The sequence below is a fragment of the Hypanus sabinus genome, chromosome 4, assembly GCF_030144855.1.
Source record: "Hypanus sabinus isolate sHypSab1 chromosome 4, sHypSab1.hap1, whole genome shotgun sequence".
Taxonomy (NCBI): Eukaryota; Metazoa; Chordata; class Chondrichthyes; order Myliobatiformes; family Dasyatidae; genus Hypanus; species Hypanus sabinus.
In genome coordinates, this window is record NC_082709.1 from 10,457,308 (window position 1) to 10,472,724 (window position 15,417).

Consider the following 15,417-nt stretch of genomic DNA (forward strand, 5'->3'; position numbering starts at 1 on the left):
ACTCCAGATGTGTAACCAGAGTTATTTTATATTATAACATAACCTCCTGGCTTTTGAACTCAGTGTCTTGACTAGTAAAAGCAAGCATTCCATAAGTCTTCTTAACCACCATGTTGACCTGTGTAACCACTTTCAAGGAGCTATGAACTTGGATGCTAAGATCTCTCTGCTCACCCCAGATGAGCTTCCTGCAATTGTGCAGAGGCACAGAATGCATTTTTTTTTCCAGATATTCACTAAGAGCAACTTATGAATGTCTGTAAAAGTAGAACCTGTTAGTGACTCAGGGGTCAACACTGTTTTAGAAAAGGCATAAGAGAGTAGGAACAAATAATCCTTACCTATTTGTGCTCTCTCTCTCTCAGTACTTCTTGCAACAAAATGTTGTTCCCTAATTTTAAGTGGGCTGTGGTATATTATACTTTCAAATGTTGGAAAATGAAAGCTTTCTTCAGTTCTGTCCTCCTCCAACTTTGTTTTTCACATCTGAACTGCAGGACTGTGAACGTCCTTGGTCAGCTGAAGAGGGTTAAACTGTTGGGTTGCTACTGGACTTGGTGGGTCAGCCAACAGATTGTTGGTTTCTGTCAAAATTTGTTTTTTTTTATATAGGGTTTACGAAATCTTTCAGAAGCAGGCTCCTCCCAAAAGGATATTTCATGCACTTGACACTGTAAGCTCCTTAAACTGCAGCCACTACAGCATGATAAGATATTTTATTACACCCTCTCAGAAATCCCATTATGACAGTAACCTCCGTTTGCTGGAGAAATTGTGGAAATCAAAATGCAAATCATTATCATATTTTTGGGACTGCCCTGTTATCAAAAATTATTAGAGGGGGATACACAATGCCCTACAAGACATCTTTAAATGTGAAATACCCTTAGAGAGTTAGACCGTATATTTTGGGTATATACCTCAAGAATGGTTGAAAAGAATATACTGTTGGTGGCTGGTAAAAAGACTCTTACTAGGAAATGGTTATCACAGGAGAGCCCAACTTTAAATACATGGATGGAAATTACAATGGACATTTACAAAATGGAGAAGATAACAGCATCTGTTAATCATAAGCTGGAACAATTTGATTCATACTGGGAAAAATGGTTTAACTATGTAATGCCTCATAGGCCTGATTTTATTCTCACAAATCAATGAATATGTTGTAAAACAAATCACTCCCTACTTGTACATAGTTCTTTCCTTTTACTTGTTTTTTCTTTCCACCCTTTTCTATAAGTGTACACCTCAGATAAAGACTTTGTGGAGATTTGTAACATATATGATTATATGATATATATATATTTACAATGTCTGAAATGCATCTTATGGAAATGTTTGTTTGATGATGAACTTCAATAAAAAAAACAATAAAAAGAAAGCTTCCTCCTGCTCTTCACCCCACCGCCACTTAGTGTCATTGTGAAGCAGCTTATACAGTGGGGCCAAAACCTTTGAGAGGTTCGGAAGAAACTTGCCATAATAATTCACCATGACCAAAAATGATCTGAGTTCAGTGACACTCCTGGGGCTTGGGGCCTCCTTGATAGCTCTCACTTTGTCCTCCACTGGGCAAAGCCCCTCAGCTGTAATCTTGTGTCCCAGGTAGGTCACACTCGGAGCCAGGAACACACAACCGCAGCCCTGCATCTGAGAGCCTCTTCAGCACCTGTTCTAACTTAGCCAGATGCTCCCCCTCCATGGCTCCCGTGATCAAAATATCATCAAGGTACACTGCTACATGCAGAATCCCCTGCAGCAAAGAGTCCATTGTCAATTTGGAAAAAGGCGGGCTAGACGCCACTCCAAACACCAGGCGACTGTATCTGAATAATCCCTTGTGTGTATTGATGGTGACGTACTCCTTTGAATCCTCGTCGAGCAGCAGCTGTTGGTAAGCGTGGCTCATGTCCAGCTTTGTGAACAGCTTACCCCCCCGACAGGGTCGCAAACAGGTCATCCACCCGTGGCAATGGGTACTCCTCCAGCTTAGAGACCTGATTCACCGTAAGCTTGTAGTCCCCACATATCCTCACCGTTTTATCCACCTTCAAAACTAGATCAATGGGAGACACCCACCTGGAAAACTGGACGGGCTCAGTGATGCCCTGCCCCTTTAAACGGTCCAGCTCCACCTCGACTTTGCCTTTCATGGCAAAGGGCACTGACCTGGGTTTATAAAAACGTGGTGTGGCCTTAGGGTCGACATGGAGTTTCACAGTCACACCCTTCAGTGTGCCCAGCTCGTCCCTGAAAATGTCACTATACCGCTGCAGAATGTCCTCCGTCGTGTGTCCATACTTAATTTCATGCCAGTTGAGCCAGATTTTCCAAAGCCAATCATGGCCCAAAAGACTGGGCCCAATGCCCTTAGCTATCACCAGCCTGGCTTCAGCCTTCTGGCCCCCAGCCAAAATATTCATATACCCCTATACTCCATATACCCCTAAATGAGGTATGGGCTGCCCCATATAGGTCCTGAGTTGGAGCTTAGATGGTCTGATGGGAGGCAGGTTGGATCCCCATGTCCTCCTGTAGGTGTCTTCATTAATGACCGATGCAGTAGCCCCTGAATCAATCTCGAACTTAATGTCCTTTCCCCTGACAGTGACTGTGGCATAAAATGGTTCAGGTGGTCCCTCGTCCGTTTCCACCCCAAACATGTTGTAGGCACACGCTGCCTCCTCGTCTGCTTCTCCTAGGTGGTGTGAGGCTGCCTGAGTCTGCTGAGCTTTCCCCTGCCCAGGCTTAACCTCACCCTTTATGCTCCTGAACTTTTTAACGAAATGTCCCTTCTTGCTACAAGCATGGCAGACAGTATCTTTGCATTTACAAATATTTGCATAGTGCGTTCCTCCACACCGAAAACATTCCATCCACTTTGCCTGTTTACCAGTCTCCCTCCTGACTTGGAGCACTGACGCCAACTGTGACCCCCCCCCCCCCATATCCTTTCTGTATATCCTTGGCATTATCAGCAGCCATCTCTATGCCTTGAGCAATCTCTAAGGCTGTCTTGAAAGTCAACAGTGGGGTTTCTCCCAACAAGTGGTGTTGTACAGCGGCATTATTAATGCCACATACTCATCTGTCATGGAGCATGTCAGCCAACACGGCTCCGAAATCGCAATGCTCCGACAGCTGCCGAAGCTCGGCCACAAAATCGCCCACAGGATGATCTGGTTTCCGGACACGGCTGTGAAACTTGAACCGTTGAACTATCACCAAAGGTTTCGGATTGCGGTGGTTCCCCACGAGCTTGACCCGTTCATCGTATGGAACTTCTCCCAGTTTCTGCTGCATAGCTAAGTTCCGTATCAGCTTGTACTTCCCTGCCCCACACACACTCAGGAGAATAGAGTGCTGCTTAGCCTCCTCAGTAATTCCATTAGCACAGAAAAAGCGGCCTCACCTTTCCTTGTACTCCGGCCACTCCTCGATTTGCTTGTTGAACACACCGACCGTTCCAAACGTAGCCATCCGAACACAAGGTTCCTCGCCTGCTCACAGCTCCTGATCGAAAATAGGGCCAACCTGTCCACAAAACCAGATTACCTTGTTGCCAAAAATACGTGGTAACTTCTACTTTACAAAAAGACCACTCGACAACTTGTTGGTCAAAAGAGCATCTTTATCTGGGACAGCAAATGATATTTACAATACAGAGGCTTCCAGGTACCTCGTGCGGCCTGGGTGGAGGAACTATATACAATGTATACTGGGAGTAAAAAGAGCAGAAGTAAAGACCCCGCCAACCCCGGATCCCACCTCTTGCTACCAACAGCTTCCCAATTAGTATTAACTTACTTTTAATAATACTCACATTACAACAGTTATCTGTTCTTCTTTAAAGACCAACAGATATTGTGGCAGAATTAGGCCATTTGGCCCATCAAGTCTGCTCCATAATTTCATCATGGCTGAACCATTATCCCTCTCAGCCTCAATCTCCAGCCTTCTCCCCATATCCCTTCATATTCTAACTAATCAAAAATCTATCAACCTCTGCCTTAAATGTACCCAATGACTTGGCTCCATTGTTTGTTTGTTTGTTTGTTTATTTATTTATTAGTATTGTTTCTCCTTTTTTCACTTGCACAGTTTGTTTTCTTCTGCACTCTGGTTGAACACCCAAGTTGGGCGAGCTTTCACTGATTCCGTTATGTTATTTATCGATACATATATTGAGTATGCCCGCAAGGAAATTGTATATGGTGACAAATGTGCACTTTGAACTAGGATTATTGTGTACAGTTCTGATAATCACATATGAGGAAGAGACTAATCTCAAGAACATGCAGATAAGATGCACAAAAGGTTTTGCCAGGACTGGAGGTTTCGGTTATAATGAGAAAACGGGGGGCTAGGTCTGTTTTCCCTCGAGTGAAGGAGACTCTGGGGTGACTTTATAGAGATCATTAAAATTTAGAGGGGCATAGATAGGGGACACAGGCACAGCCCTTTTCCCATGGTAGGGGATTCTAGAATCAGAAGCTCAGGAGTAAGGTGAGTGTGAATTGATTTAAGGGAGAACTGAGGGGCCAGAGAGTGGTGATCATATGTACAAGCAGTTAGAGGAGGTGATAGAGGCGAGTCCTATCACAGTGTTTAACATCAGCCTTGGACAGGTACATGGATAGGAAAGATGTGTCTGAATATTGGAGGAGAACTGGATTTGCTTAGGTATTGTGTATGAATTGTGCACTACAGCACAAGCTCATGTTTAAACACACTTATCTGGGTGTTCAGTTGTAAAACAGTAAAAGATTAGAGTTTATATAGCAGAGAAGCAGGCCCCTCAGTGCAACTTGTCCTGCCCTCCAAAGTGTCTTCCTGAGGTATGGAGGGTTATGGGGTAGTGTGGGTTTAGTACTTTATTTCAAGCATTATATGGGTCGGCACAACATGGAGGGCTGAAGGGCCTGTCCTGTGCTGTAGTGTTCTATGGTTCTATGGTATCCCACTTGCACAGTTTGCTGTCTTCTGCACTCTGGTTAAACGTGATCTTTCACTGATTCTGCTATGGTTATTGTTCTATAATAATTCAATGCTGCAGAGAGTCGAGGACTCAGCCAAATATATCACAGGTACAGCCCTCCCCAGCATCGCTAGTACCTATATGAGGTGCTGCCTGAAGAAAGCAACATCTATTACCAAAGACCTCACCATCCAGGCCATGGCAGCCACCATTGGACAAAAGGTCCAGAAGCTCAAGTTCCGCATCACCCAGTTCAAGAATTACTAACTCTCAGTTCTTGAATCAGCCTTCTCTAACCCCAACCTCTATATCACAATAACATGACCACTTTTCCAAATCAACGGGCTTCATATCTTTGTTCTAATTGTGCTATTTATTTAAAATCAGGTATAAATAATGCTTCCCTTTCTCTCTGTCTGTACACACTGGAATTTAGAAGGATGAGAGGGGGTGGATTTTATTGAAACCTGTAGATGTGGAAAGGATGTTTCCCATGGTGGGGGAGTCTAGGACAAGAGGGCACAGCCTCAGGATAGAGGGGTGTCCATTTAAAACAGAGAAGTAGACAAATTTCTTTAGCTAGAGGGTGGTGAATTTGTGGAATTTGTTACCACAGGTAGTTGGGTGTTTTTAAGGCAGAGATTGATTGGTTCTTGATTAGACATGGCATCAAAGGTTACAGGGAGTAGCCGGGGAAGTGGGGTTGAGGAGGGGAAAAAATAACCACCCATGACTGAATGGTAGAGCAGAGTTTTAAATTTGAAAAGATATGGAGACCATTTATTCAATATTTTCATATGATGTAATATGACCCTGTTTCAAGCCTATTTGATTTTCCAGCTTTAATTTTATATATGTTGAGAGGATCGGAGTTGATGACACTGATGATTATGTATTCTTGTGAGATATTATAAACAGCCCTTTTTTTTCTTTTTCCAGTTTTTCTTTCTCTCTTTTTTTTTTGCTTTTTTTTCTTTATTAGCTATTAGGTTATTAGTTTAGTTTTTTTTGCATAATATTTTTTTCTTTTTTCTGTTTTTTTTGTACTATATATTATGATATACCCAGATTTACCTTGTTCATATATTTACTGTATTGTTCATGATTTGGGAATACTCATTTATACTGTAATCATTGCTTATGTATTCTTTCATGTGCAATGGAAATGTGTATGTTTGTAATCCCATTACCTATATATCAATTGTATTTTGTTCATATTATTAATAATAATAAAAAGATTGGAAAACAAAAAGAGCAGAGTCAATGGGCCAACTGGCCTAATTTGCTCCTATGTCTTTAGGTCTCATAAAACATTGGTTCAAGCACATCTGGTGTATTGTGTGTAGTTCTGGTCACCACTCCGTAAGAAGCATATGCTTGGTTTGGAGAAAGTACAGAGGTGACACACCAGGATTGGAAAGTTGGGCAAGTTTCATCGATGCAGAGGAAGTTGTGAGGTGACCTGATTGAAATATACAGAATTGCGTGTGTGATACAGAGAGGAGCTCGGAATTGCAGATGGTGACGTATTTGTACCTTGATAATAAATTTACCAACAGTTGTTGCAGATGTAGTCGTTAGGAACCATAATGGTGTCACCAGCTCCCAAATCATACCGCTATAACACATCACCTGATCCTGTTTCCTTACTTAATTTAATTAGTTGCAGTTTGGTATCTCGGTACCAAACTTACCTGCTACTCACCTATGCCACCTCACCACAGAATCACACAATGGCTACTCCAAAGTGGAATGGGGAAGGTCTTGAGCGAAAGGTTCAGTTCCCCAGCCTATCTCTGTCCATGCCCACAATGGAGGCTCTGCTTACTTTTTATTGGCCCCAAGTGAAACTCTACGCAACAAAACTTCCTTTTTAATTGTTCTTGTTCTCACAGAGATCCTGCTTTGGCTGATTTGCTCATTTCTGCTCTCGCACAGATATTTATTAAGCAAAGTAAACTTTATTCATAATAAAAATTATTAACAAGTATATGATAACTCAGAGCATCAAGTCAAGTCAAGTCAACTTTTATTGTCATTTCGACCATAACTGCTGGTATAGTGCATAGTAAAAATGAGACAACATTTTTCAGGACCATGGTGTTACATGACACAGTACAAAAAAACTAGATTGAACTACGTAATAAAAAAAAACACAGAGAAAGCTACACTAGACTACAGCCCTACACTGGACTGCATAAAGTGCACAAAAAACAGTGCAGGCATTACAATAAATAATAAACAGGACAGTAGGGCAAGGTGTCAGTCCAGGCTTTGGGTATTGAGGAGTCTGATAGCTTGGGGGAAGAAACTGTTACAGAGTCTGGTTGTGAGAGCCCGAATGCTTCAGAGCCTTTTCCCAGACGGCAGGAGGGAGAAGAGATTGTATGAGGGGTGCATGGGGTCCTTCATAATGCTGTTTCCTTTGCAGATGCAGTGTGTAGTGTAAATGTCCGTGATGGCAGGAAGAGAGACCTCGATGATCTTCTTAGCTGACCCCACTATCCGCTGCAGGGTCTTGCGATCCAAGATGGTGTAATTTTCGAACCAGGCAGTGATGCAGCTGCTCAGGATGCTCTCAATACAACCCCTGTAGAATGTGATGAGGATGGGGGGTGGGAGATGGACTTTCCTCAGCCTTCGCAGAAAGTAGAGACGCTGCTGGGCTTTCTTTGCTATGGAGCTGGCGTTGAGGGACCAGGTGAGATTCTCCGTCAGGTGAACAGCAAGAAATTTGGTGCTGTTTATGATCTCTACCGAGGAGCCGTTGATGTTCAGAGGGGAGTGGTTGCTCCGTGCCCTCCTGAAGTCAGCAACCATCTCTTTTGTTTTGTTCTCATTCAGAGACAGGTTGTTGGCTCTGCACCAGTCCATTAGCCTCTGTAAGCTGACTCGTCGTTCATGCTGATGAGACCCACCGTGGTCGTGTCATCGGCGAACTTGATATGGTTTGAGCTGTGTGTTGCAGCAGAGTGAACAGCAGTGGACTGAGCACGCAACCCTGGGGAGTTCAGGGTTGGGGAACCCCGTGCTCAGTGTGATGGTTTTGGAGATGCTGCTCCCGATCCGGACTAACTGAGGTCTCTCAGTCAGGAAGTCTAGTATCCAGTTGCAGAGGGAGGTGATCAGGCCCAGTAGGCTCAGCTTTCTGAGGGATGATTGTGTTGAGTGCTGAACTGAAGTCTATGAACAGCATCCGAACATATATGTCTTTTTTGTCCAGGTGGGTAGGGCCAGGTGGAGGGTGGTGGCAATGGCATCAACTGTTGAGCAGTTGGGATGGTACGCAAACTGCAGGGAGTCCAGTGAGGGGGGGCAGCAGGGTCTTGATATGCCTCATGACGAGTCTCTCAAAACACTTCATGATGATGGGTGTAAGTGCAACAGGACAGTGGTCATTGAGGCAGGACACTGAAGACTTCAGCACAGGGACGATGGTGGCGGCCTTGAAGCACGTTGGAATGGTGGCACTGCTCAGGGAGATGTTGAAGATGTCAGTGAGAACATCTGCTAGCTGGTCTGCACATCCTCTGAGCACTCTACCAGGGATAAATTCTGGTCCAGCAGCCTTCTGTGGGTTGACCCTGCACGGGGTTCTTCACACATCGGCCACGGAGAGACACAACACCTGGTCATTTGGAGGAGGGGTGGACTTCCTTGCCGTCACTTCATTTTCCACCTCAAACCGGGCGTAGAAGTTATTCAGCGCATCCGGGAGGGAGGCATCACCTGCACAGTCAGGTGATCTTTTCTTGTAATTGGTGATGTCCTGGATGCCCTTCCACATGCGCCGCGTGTCGCCGCTGTCCTGGAAGTAACTGTGGATTAGCTGGGCGTGTGCACGCTTTGCCCCTCCGAAGGCCCGGGACAGTTTGGCCCTTGCTGTTGTTAGAGCTGCCTTGTCGCCTGCTCTGAAGGTGGAGTCACAGGACTTCAGCAGCGCGCGCACCTCTGCGGTCATCCATAGCTTCTGGTTGTCACGTATAGTGATGGTCTTCATCAGAGCAGGTAGAACCAGTCAAGAATAATGGAGGGAAGCAGATGAGATAGGTGAGATCTGAAATGAATACTTGGCATCGGTATTTACTGTGGAGGTTAGGGAGATCAGTGTGACGAGTGCTAAAGTGCCAGGGCATTTTTAGACAAAGTAAAAGGTAGTGTTGGATCTCTAGTGTTGGAAAACACCTTCTTGCTGGTTGTGATATACTCCATTTTATGGAGAGAGAGGCAAGAGTTTGGATTGCTTTTGCATTAAAGAGATCTTTGAGCCCTCTCTAGCCATATGCAAGGACCTGAAGAGCTGGTGAGTTGAAAATATTGTTATTTATTATCTAAAATATATTTAGTACACTTATCAAAAATGCATCATTCCAAAGGGCACTATAGATGTTGGCTATGAGGCTCATTGTGTTTTATTATCACCTAATTACTGGAATCAATTTGGGATCCCTCCTGCAGACTGTGATGTGTATTCCATTGGAGTGTACCGATGGGTGAGGAGGTGTAAGTGGAAAGTTAACTCCCCAGTGGTACAGCATGATGCTTTCCTAAGGAGCATATTTCCAACTGTGCCTCATTTTTCAATAATGTCCATTTAAATCAGTGCAAATGGTGTTTGTCTTATAATATCTGTTCCTGCTTCTCCAACTGTTTAAATCCCTGAGAAACAGGATTTCCCAATTTTTTATTGACCCCTACCATTAACTGAATGGTCCTTGGAGCCCCAATTTCGGAGACTCACCTCCTCCCTATGTCTGGTCCAGTGGCCTTATTCGTTCCACGCAGAACACCAGTATTCAAACTTATGATGCTATCAGTTTTGGTTAATACAACATATTGGTCCAAGATTGTCTTCTTGATATTTATAAACACATTTTCCCATTGTATGTTGATGAGGGCAGTTGGTGAATAGGAACACCATGCAGCCCTTGGACATCTGGACCCACTCATCTCACCCCACACATCTGCCCTCTCTGAACTGAAGGTGGGAGCACCAGATGAAATTCACAGCACATAAGGAGGAGCCAATGAGCTGAAAAGACAGAAAGCATTTCTCAACAGGAAGTGAGCTTCAGAGTTCAGTCAGATCCAGATCACAGCACAACAGTTGTCCTGTTCTAAAGAGTCAGTTAATTTATTTGTTGGAGATTGTGCAAAGCCAGTTGGAATGTATGATGATTGATGTTCTGAAACTGGACAGACTTTATTGATGATTTCACAACTGTAGTTCATGAAGAATTGTAATACCTATGGGCATGCCAGCAGGAAAGCTTCTTTAAACACCATCCTCTATTACCTTGGGAATGTAATCATTTCACCACTGGCGGTCAGAATTTGGATGTCAATATCCTAGCTTTTGGAATTCGCATCTTGCACCTCTCTTCTATCCTTCCTTTCTCTTTAAAACATTCTTCACAAAAACTACCAATTTGCATTTATTTACTGTACCTGATTTCCAATTATATTTTTTCAGTGACAAGAGAAAAACCATACTTATTTGAAGTGATTTGGTATTTTTTTTCCCAGTTAAGGTGCTCAGTATCCATCATCAGGGATCACCCATGCTCTCTTCTTAATGCTACCATCAGGAAGAATATACAGGAGCCTCAGGAATCACAACACCTGGTTCAGGAACAGTTATTACTGTTCGTCCATCAGGCTCTTAAATAAAAGGGGATAACTTCACTTGCTCCATCATGAACTATTCCCACAAACTATGGACTCACTTTCAAGGACTCCTCATTACACATTTTCAATATTTATCACTTAATTATTTACATTTGCACTTGTACAGTCCATTGTCTTCTGCTCTCTGGTTGATCTTTCTTTAATCCTGTTCTACTTACTATTCTATAGATTTGCTGAGTAAGCCTTCAGGAAAATGAATCTCAGGATTGTACAGTGGCATGCTCAAGCTCAGGCACCCCTGGTCAAGATTTCTGTTCCGGTGAATAGTTAAGTGAGTAGAAGATAAACTGATCTCCAAAAAATCATAAAGTTAAAGATGAAACATTCTTTTAACATTTTAAGCAAGATTGATGTATTATTTTTGTTTTGTACAATTTTAGAGAAAAGAAAAGGAAAGAAGCACCATACAAAAGTTTGGGCACCCCAAGAGATTTCAGCTCTCAGATAACTTTTACCAAGGTCTCAGACCTTAATTAGCTTGTTAGAGCTATGGCTTGTTCACAATCATTGTTAGGAAAGGCCAGCTGATGCAAATTTCAGAGCTTTATTAATACCCTGACTCCTCAAACCTTGTCCCAACAATCAGCAGCCATGGGCTCCTCTAAGCAGCTGCTTAGCCCTCTGAACGTGAAAATAAATGATGCTCACAAAGCAGGAGAGGGCTATAAGAAGATAGCAAAGCGTTTTCAGGTAGCCATTTCCTCAGTTCGTAATGTAATTAAGAAATGGCAGACAACAGGAACAGTGGAGGTCAGGTTGTGGTCTGGAAGACCAAGAAAACTTTCTGAGAGAACTGCTTGTAGGATTTCTAGAAAGGCAAATCAATATCCCCATTTGACTGTAAAAGACCTTCAGGAAGATTTAGCAGACTCTGGAGTGGTGGTGCACTGTTCTCCTGTGCAGCAACACCTGCACAAATATGACCTTCATGGAAGAGTCATCAGATGAAAACCTTCCCTGCGTCCTCACCACAAAATTCAGCATCAGAAGTTTGTAAAGGAACATCTAAATAAGCCTGATGCATTTTGGAAACAAGTCCTGTGGACTGGTGAAGTTAAAATAGAACTTTTTTGCCCTCCAATGGGCAAAGGTATGTTTGGAGAAAAACGGGTGCAGAATTTCATGAAAAGAACACCTCTCCAACTGTTAAGCATGGGGTGGATTGATCATGCTTTGGGCTTGTAATGCAGTCAGTGGCACAGGGAACATTTCACTGGTAGAGGGAAGAATGAATTCAATTAAATACCAGCAAATTCTGGAAGCAAACATCACACTGTCTATAAAAAAAGCGGAAGATGAAAAGAGGATGGCTGCTACAACAGGATAATGATTCTAAACACATCTCAAAATCCACAATGGACTACATCAAGAGGGCAAGCTGAAGGTTTTGCCATGGCCCTCACAGTCCCCCGACCTAAACATCATCAAAAATCTGCGGATAGACCTCAAAAGAGCAGTGCATGCAAGTCAGCCCAAGAATCTCACAGAACTAGAAGCCTTTTGCAAGGAAGAATGGGTGAAAATCCCCCAAACAAGAACTGAAAGACCCTTGCCAAAGGGGCTATTACTAAGTACAAACTTTGCATTGGGCCCTTTTCCTTTTTTGTTATTTTGAACCTGTAAAAGATGGAAATAAAAAAGCAATATCGCTTAAAATATTAAAGAAATGTGTCATCTTTAACTTCATGCCTTTTGGAAATCAGGTCATCATTTACTTGCTTAGCTATTCACAGTAACAGAAATTTTGACCAGTGTGCCCAAATTTTTGCATGCCTTTGTATGTCATAATATATGTGTACTCTGTTAATCAAACATACTTTGAACCTGAAATAAAGCTGTGCAATGTCGTAAAAATAACATAGCCGGACAAAATTCTAATGGTCATTGAACTCAAGGCAACCCAAGGTCCCCAGTTGTTTCAAACAGGCTTCAGTCATACTGGTGCTCAAGAGGAACGTGGTAACCTGCCTCGATGAATATCGAACAGTTACAGTAGATCCACTGTGATGAAGTACTTTATGAGGTTGGTAATGAAACATATCAACTCCTGACTGAGAAGTGACTTGGTTCTGCTCCAGTTTGCCTACCAGCAAAACAGGTCAACAGCAGATGCCATTTTATTGGCTCTTTAAACATCTAGACAGTGAAGATACATACATCAGGATACCCTTCATTGGCTATAGCTCAGCATTCAATATTACCATCCACTCAAAGCTAATCAATAATCTTCAAGACATTGGCCTCAGTACCTCCTTGTGCAATTGGATCCTCAGTTTCCTCACGTACAGACCCTGATTCCATTCCAATTGGCAACAACATTTCCTCCACAATGTCCACAGGTGCACCACAATACTGTGTGCTTAGCTACCAGTTCTTTTTGCTTTACACTTCTGACTGTGAGGCTAAGCACAGCTCCAATACCATATTTATGTTCACTCACACCACCACTGTTACTTGACAAATCACCAGGTAAGAGGGAGATTAAAAATCTGGTTGAATGGTGCTACAACAACAACCTCTCACTCAAAGTCAGCAAAACCAATGAGCTGATCATTGACAAAAGGAAGAGGGAACCGAAGGTTTATGAGCCTGTCATCAGTGGAGAGTCATTTAATTTCGGTTCCTTTAAAATCAGAGAATGTTTACATATACAACCTGAAATTCATACACTTCACAGACATCCACAATGCAAAGGTGGAGACGGTCAATATCTTTAAATACCTATATATATAGATTGATGTGTACTTAAAGTGACACGAGGTACAAGAATGTCTGTACAAAACATGACTGTGACAGGAGATAGGTAATGAAGAAATGGGTTTGGTGGGGTGGGTTCGTGGGAGGAGGTGTTGATCAGCTTTACTGCTTGGGAAAAGTAACTGTTTTGGGTCTGGTGGTCTTGGCATGGAGTACAGTTCCAAACACATCAAATGCTCTTTATGCACGAACCTTTTCATTGCCAGGATCACTCATTCCTGTGAACCTCTTCTGCATTCTCTCCAAAGACAGCATATCCTTTCTTTAATAAGGAGCCCAAACTATTCTCAATACCCCAAGTGTAGTCTGAACAACATTACAGTATTGCTTTTATATTCTAGTCTTCTTGAAATGATTGCTAACATTGCAATTGCCTTCCATACCACCAACTCACCTGCAAGGTAACCTTCAGGGAAACCTGCAAAGGATGGGTGAGGAGGGGTAGGAGGAAAATTAACTCCTGGACAGTAAAGCATGATGCTTTCCCAAGGAGAATGTTCCCAACAGTGCCTCGTTATTCAATAATGTCCATTTAAATCAGTTCAAATGGGGTTTCTCTTATAGTATCTGTAAAATGTTCCTGCTTCTCCAACTGTTTAAATCCCTGAGAAACAGGATTACCAGTTGGAAAGAAGCTGTTCCCAAATCTGGCTGTACGAGTCTTCAAGCTCCTGAACCTTCTCCCAGAGGAAAGAGGGAGAAAAACTGTGTTGGCTGGGTTGTCCTTGATTATCCTGGCAGCCCTGCTCCGATAGCGTGCGGTGGAAAGTGAGTCCAAGAATGGAAGATTGGCTTGTGTGATGTGCTGGGCTGTGTTCATGATCTTCTGCAGCTTCTTCCGGTCTTGGACAGGACAACTTCCATACCAGGTTGTGATGCACCCTAGAAGAATGCTTTCTACGGTGCATCTATAAAAATTAGGAAGGGTTTTAGGGGGCAGGCCAAATTTCTTCAGCTTTCTCAGGAAGTAAAGGTGCTGGTGGGCCTTCTTGGCAGTGGACTCTGCTTGGTTAGACCAAGTCAGGTCATTTGTGATTTTGACCCTGAGGAGCTTAAAGCTTTTGACCTGTTCCACCTGTGCACCACCGATGTAGATGGGGTTGTGTGGTCTGCTACTCCTTCTGAAGTCAACAACCAATTCCTTCGTCTTGCTGACATTGAGGGATAGGTTATTGTCTTTGCACCACACCACCAGGTTCTTAATTTCCTCTCTGTACTCAGACTCATCATTACCCAAGATACGGCCTACAATTGTGGTGTCATCAGCAAACTTATATATTGAGTTTGATGGAAACTTGGTTACACAATCATGGGTGTACAGTGAGTACAGTAGGGGGCTGAATACACAGCTTTGTGGGGCACCGGTGCTCAGAGTGATTGTAGAGGAGAGCTTGTCCCCTATTTTTACAGCCTGGGTGCTGTCCGTGAGGAAGTTGAAGATCCAGCTGCAGATCTGAGTGCTAAGACCCAGGTTCCAGAGCTTAGGAATCAGTTTATTTGAAATGATGGTATTAAAGGCAGAGCTGTAGTCGATGAAAAGGAGCCTTACATATCCGTCTTTATTCTCCCGGTGTTCTGAGGAGGAATGTAGTGCCAGAAAGATGTCATCTGCCATTGACCTGTTGCTCTGGTAGACGAATTGCAAAGCATCGAGGTTGACCGGTAGGTTATGGTTGATGTGTGCCATAACCAATCGCTCAAAGCACTTCATAGCAATTGATGTCAGAGCCACAGGTCGATAGTCATTCAGCCATGCCACCTTACTCTTCTTCGGCACCGGGATTATCATTGCCTTCTTAAAACATGAGGGGATCTTAGACTGAATCAGGGAGCAGTTGAAGATGTCAGCAAACACTCCAGCTAGCTCGCTTGCACAGGCCCGGAGAACCCGTCCCGGGACGCCATCTGGGCCTGTCGCCTTCCTTGGATTTATCTTCAGGAAGGCTCTTCTAACGTCCTCCTCGGTGACAATGAATCTCGATGCCAGCAGG